This window comes from Clupea harengus, unplaced genomic scaffold (assembly GCF_900700415.2).
Source record: "Clupea harengus unplaced genomic scaffold, Ch_v2.0.2, whole genome shotgun sequence".
Classification (NCBI taxonomy): domain Eukaryota; kingdom Metazoa; phylum Chordata; class Actinopteri; order Clupeiformes; family Clupeidae; genus Clupea; species Clupea harengus.
The window spans coordinates 12,501-18,858 of record NW_024880034.1 but is presented as its reverse complement, the minus strand read 5'-3'; the positions used below and the strand labels follow the sequence as shown (position 1 = coordinate 18,858).

Sequence of the window (6,358 nt, the reverse complement as noted above, 5' to 3'; positions counted from 1 at the left end):
GAGCTCCCTGGATAGACATGCTTGTCATGTACAGTGGATGCATGCCTCCATTGCTGGACATACTGCATACAATTTTTCCGCTGAGGTCTGGCTGAAGGTGTGTGTTCAGTTATCTTCAGCTCTAAAGTATATTTTTGGTCAAGGTTGTAACATTTGTAACACAGAATGATTTGATAGCCAATGGTTCATTCTGATTTTCATATACAGTATAGAGATTATGTGCTTGATATGCAATTAACATGGGTGGCGCCATAAATTTGCCATAATTATCTTGAGACATATAATTACATACGTTACATTGTTGTAACACCATAGGTTTTATCTTTACATTGATGTCTGGATCTCTTAGCAGGTATTTGTTGTGCTAGCTTTATGGCTTTGAAAAAAAATCTGTGTGCAGTTTGGACTGTTTACACTGACTTTCCTCAGACTGTACCACAAGTTACTCTTCTCCTTGGTGAGAGAGGGGGAGAGAAACAAAGCTGATCTCTCATTAGAGAACTATTTCTGCAGGATTTATTGTCTGGATTTGGAGGGGATTTATGTCTTCCTATCAGATTTGAGATCACTTCCATTTGGAAGGGCCCGAGTAATAGCTGCGCCGTGACATTCATGTGATGTGTTTTGTCAGATGGTGTGCCATAAGTGTGACAGTTATGTTATGTACATGGTATGTCATGTCATGTTATGTCATGTACATGTTATGTTATGTCATGTACATGGTATGTTATGTTATGTTATGTTATGTCATGTCATGTTATGTCATGTCGTGTACATGTTATGTTATGTCATGTACATGTTATGTTATGTACATGTCTGATATGAAGGGTGATGGATGGGTCCAGCATGTTTGTGAGACAGCAAAAAGTTCATGTTAATGTTAATGATAATGTTAGATATTTTATTAATGGCAAGGGAGAATTAAGGGAGAGGAATGGGAGGTTATTAGAGGTGATTGAAATATGTATCATTTTATTACACATTGTGTAATTAATAAACAATACATGTAATTATGTTCACAGCAACTCTTAGGTATGCCTGTGTGTTTGTAAAAGTGTATTTAGTGAAGTATGTTATTGGTAGAATATGTAACTATTGTATTACTTACGCATGCGGTTTGTCATTTGTATGTTAACCATTAAAACTGTTTGTTTGGAGATATGATAATATGTGAGTCACCCAGACTGTAATTGAACTACAAACTTATTGTCATTGTTCTATTTAAAACACATAGTAGATCATGACTGATATGTTTGAACCTGAAGTGTTCATGGCAACCTCCAAAACATAAACACTCTCGTCTATTCTTGATTCGGAGTTGTTCGTTTGTTTTCACGCAACAAGCGACACGACCTTCCTCAAACTCACGTTGAATGATGCCGTGCCACGCTAGCATGTTAATCAGCACCTGGAAGCCGCAAATATAGGCGTGATCCGAACTAATGGGCGTGGTCATGTATGTCCACTCCAGAGCAGAGCACGAGCAACAGATGTAGAATGCCACAGGCACTGGAATTTACGCGTGCGGTTTAAGAATATGCAATCAATGTGATGTCAGTGATGGTGAACATGAGGTGGACATTCCTGGAGTTATTTCTGTGACTTCCAATAGGATACCGCGATTGAAAGTTTGAAACACTTCCAAGAGGCCTTTTGTTTGTCAACGAAAGAGCGAATTCAGAATCAATCCAAGATTGCAGAATTATCACTTGGAAGAACGATTGTAAAGGTAAAGTCTGTCATGTCCGTCTATCATACATTCTTTTACAAATTCACATTCGTATTCAGAATTCAATGTCGGCAGTGTGAATAACTAATGATGTTCTGCCCAAGTGGTGTGTGATATGTGTTGACTTTTAAGTATTCTGTGCTACACCAGCCACTCAAACCATTAGATATGTTTAACACTGGTAGGCTACAACAAGGGGCAGGCATAAAGGACATAGTAGTTGAGCGTAGTTTTTACTGTTTGTCAATTTAGCGTTGGGATTTTAAGGTTGAGCAAAGCAGTGTGCGAACACAAGTCCTTGTACGCCCTGGGCATCTCCACAACCACACTGTAACAGGAGCCGCACAACCACACAGGCCAGATCTGACCGACACTTAACAACTAACTTACAGCTTCTGGGTTTAGAAACCCATTACTCCAAACAGTTATTTCCCAACGCGAAGCGGTCAAAGACCCAGCGCGGCGCACCTTGCTCGCCAGTAAAATTCAGCGGGGCAGATAAGAACCTTTTTTCTGTACATCACACATATAAGGAAACAGCCCTGGTGTCACACAAACAACAGTGAGCTGTGTGTGTGTGTGTGTGTGTGTCGGGACCTTTTCAGATTGGATTGACACCAGCCCTGACACACCACCCTTAGTGCCCCATTTCCATCTAAAAGGGGCTTGCTAATGAAAGTCTAGGGGAGGGAGAGAGTGTGTAAGAGAGAGAGCAGAGAAAGGACAGAGAAAGAGGTTTTAGACCCCAGGGTGCTATTTAGTCACCTTACCCCTTTAGGGGCACTGAAAGGGTGGCCCACCAGGAAAGAAAGACAGACCAGCAGAGAGAGGGAGAGAGAGACAGACCAGCAGAGAGAGGGAGAGAGAGAGAGAGAAAGGGGAAAAGTGTTTGTATTCAGGCGAGTGAGAATGGAGAGAGTTTGTTCTGTATTTTATGTTGAAGGTACTCATATTACCTGAGATAATCCTGGGGCTTTGTGCTAAAGACCACATTTCAACAGTTCTGATCACTCTTGCTTGGACACAAAGAAGGAGAATTGCTGCAAAATCACTGCAGACTAGGAATAATATTTCTCAGGGTAGCTGCCTCTCTCTTTCTCTCTCTCTCCTCTCTCTCTATCTCTCTCTCTCTCTCTCTCTATGGGTAATTCCAAATAAATACAAGCCATTGTCAGTCATGCGGTCATGTGTTTTTACCTCCAGATCTTGTTTCTAAAAATCTGTACTAAAATTTTTAAAACTTAGGGGGAATTATTTATGTTTTCAAAACTGAATCACCAGAGCAGTGGAATGGTTCTACTCAGACTTCTGTCCTTGAATTACTATGATTTCCTGAAAGAATTCTATACAGTGTTCTCTGTTGGCGGACATTTCCATTGAAAAGCAAAATCTCATTTCACATTGTCTTGTCTGTCTCTCTAACCTGTCAAATCAAACAATCAAATAATCAATCAAATGATTGTCAATGTCTCTTTCTGGTGTAGCTGACCAACAGTGTCAAGGGTAGAGAAATCCTTAACAAAGTTCAGCTGTGGTGGTGATATGGTGGTGATGTGGTCTGGATTTAACAGCTTAACAGCTGGCACTATCTCCAGTACTAGCAGCACATTGAATAAGAATGAGGGGGGTGGAGAGCGACAGACGAGAGGAGGAGAGGACGGGGGTGGGGTTTGGGGGGTGGTGGAGAGGGACGGAAGAGAGGAGGAGATGTGTTTATGGGCGTTGAGGAGCAGGAGAGGACGAGGGGGGGGGGGGGGGGGGATTGCACTGGAGAAAGAAGTGAGAAGTAATAAAATGTGGCACTTTACATTAAAGATGCCTTAGCTAATATTTTCTAATCCTGTAGTTAATAATAACAATCCGGCAGCTTCCGCAACAGGAAACCATAAATCCTATAAAAGGCTGAAGTTAATGGTTTGTTCATGACACTTAATCCATAATTTAACATCAAGGATCTTTCAGCTAAAAAGATTCATCACATCAGCTGACACAGAGACTGAATGTACTACAGCTTCAATGAAACAATCTGTAACTTACCTGACACGATGCATGAGTAACTTAGTCCTTTATCAAATGATTCATTTTGTCATAATCTAAAGCAGAAGATAAGCAAAACTTGAATGGGAGAGAGAGAGAGAGAGAGTGGGAGAGAGAGAGATGGAGAGAGAGAGAGAGAGAGTGAGGTGAGGTACATGTGTTTCCTGTTCTTTAACCCCTTAACCTCTAGCACATCTGTATGTTATGATGTCATTACTGAGAGGGAACATTTAATCACTACCTCCAGAACTGGTGAGTCTCCAAGTGGCTCCACTCAAACCTCAGCGTGTGTGTGTGTGTGTGTATTGATAGAGGTTCAACCTGGTGGTAAAACACACACATGCATCTATACTGTGTTATTTCCCCACATGTTAATTCTAGACGTCTTAGATTGTTGTTATTGTAACACAGTAGCCTAATTAAGGTGTTTTGGAATCAATTTCAAGGGTCAGCCAGTTCGTTGCTGTTATATGCAGTTACTGATCAGTAATATCAGTATATGTGTTCACGCATGCATTTATGCTTCTATAACGCACGGTGTCATATTAGATTAGAATAGCCAGTGATATTTTGGATGAGGAAGTGGTAGAAGGCAAGGAGTAGCCTGGCACCAGTTAAAAGGTGTGTGTGTGTGTGTGTGTGTGTGTGTGTGTGTGTGTGTGTGTGTGTGTGTGTGTGTGTGTGTGTGTGTGTGTGTGTGTGTGTGTGTGTGTGTGTGTGTGTGTGTGTGTGTGTGTGTGTGTGTGGATAAAGGACGACTTGATCAGAGGAAGTGCGCTGCAGTTGCTCCTGAAGCCCCCTTTTGTCTCTGATGCTAATTTGGTTGCTAGTGGAAACCAACTTTGCCTGTCTGATGAATTGCATAAATTGTGTGTCTGCAAGATGCACCTGTATGTTAAACCTGTCTCTCAGCTCTGTCTGTATGACCCTGTCTATTTACCTGTCTGTCTATTTACCTGTCTATCTATTTACCTGTCTATGTAGCATAATCTGTTATTCTTTCTGTCTAGATGCATATATCACTCTATCACTCTGTTTCTCTCAATGTGACTCGTTATAGGATTGTATCATTCTGCCCTGCTCTCGCTCTCTCTCTCTCTCTCTCTCACACACACCCACTCACACACACACACACACACACACACACGCACATATATATATATATATATATGTATATATAAACACAAAAAACTCTCTGGATGCCTGCCACATCTCTCTCCATTGTTCCCATGTTTGCTCCGTGGAGTCAAGGACAGTGATAGAGGGAGGACCAAAGAGGTAGAGATATGATGGAGGGATCTGTGAGAGGAGAGAGAGAAAGAAGGAAGGAAGGAAACAAGAAATAAGATTGTTATGTTTCTACACTTAACAAATGAATAACCATGCAGGAGAATATAGTTCACAAACTCTTTACTGATACTTTTAGTTATAGACAGGATCACTACAAGCATCACTGTAAACGGAATCAATACGCGGCTATAGTATAAAAAATAGTGCCCCATTACTACACATAAAATAGTTCCTGTAACAAGTAGTTCCTTGATGAACATAACAAAGATATATCAGGGACAAGTAAGGGACAGCCAAACAAAAGTCACAGCACTCTAGGCCCCTGCAGTCTCTTATCAGAGAAAATCATCTCATCTCTCTCTTTATTTCCACTGTCTTTCCGCTGTCTCTCTCTCACACACACACACACACATACACACACATACACACACACACACACACACACACACACACACACACACACACACACACACACACACACACACACACACACACACACACTGACCTTTCAAATATAAGCCTTTCTCAGGAAAGGGTCCAACCCATGTGACGTAATACAGTGCTGCTAGGGTGTCTTGTCTTGTTTTATTTTTTGATTTTATTTTTAACCAAACACACTCACACACACACACACACACACACATACACACACACACACACACACTGTAGAGGAGGAGGCCTGATAGTTCAGAGCTCTGCTATGATCCCTGGAGGCTGGAGAATGTGTGTGTGTGTGTTTGCCTCTAACTGGGTGTGTCCGTGTGAGTGGGTGAATGTGTGAGCCTATGTGTATGAATCAATACATAAGTATGTGTCCACATCCATGTGTGAATGCATATATGCTTTTCTTCTTTAAATGTTGTGTGAGTGTGTGTGTGTGTGTGTGTGTGTGTGTGTGTGTGTGTGTGTGTGTGTGTGTGTGTGTTGTGTGCTTGAGTGTGTTGTGTGTATGAGTGTGTGTGTTGCCTTGAAGCGGGGGACTCTTTCAAACAATGTGACTGAGATGAAGTCACTTCCCAGCTGTCCTGAAGGGGGGAAATCTGAACCCAAAAAGGGAGGGAGGATAGAAGGAGGAATGAAGGAGAGGGAGAGGAAGGGAGAGAGAGGGAGAGAGACAGGGAGGGAAAGAGAGAGGGAGAGAGAGACAGGGAGGGAAAGAGAGAGGGAGAGAGAGAGAGAGAGAGAGAGAGGGAGGGAGAGAGAGAGAGGGAAAGAGAGAGGGAGGGAAAGAGAGGGAGAGAGAGAGAGAGAGGGGGAGAGAGAGAGGGAGAGGGGAGTGATGTGTAGGAGTGAGAGGAGAGG

General features: G+C 42.2%; 1 long non-coding RNA gene across 1 annotated transcript in view; it reads left to right on the top strand.

Moving 5' to 3' along the window:
* The first annotated feature begins 949 nt into the window (after positions 1 to 949).
* LOC122131146 overlaps positions 950 to 6,358 on the top strand; it is a 7,760-nt gene continuing 2,351 nt past the window's right edge. The window contains exon 1 of the long non-coding RNA XR_006152024.1: positions 950 to 1,729. This is a non-coding gene — a long non-coding RNA (uncharacterized LOC122131146). The remainder of the gene's footprint in view (positions 1,730 to 6,358) is intronic.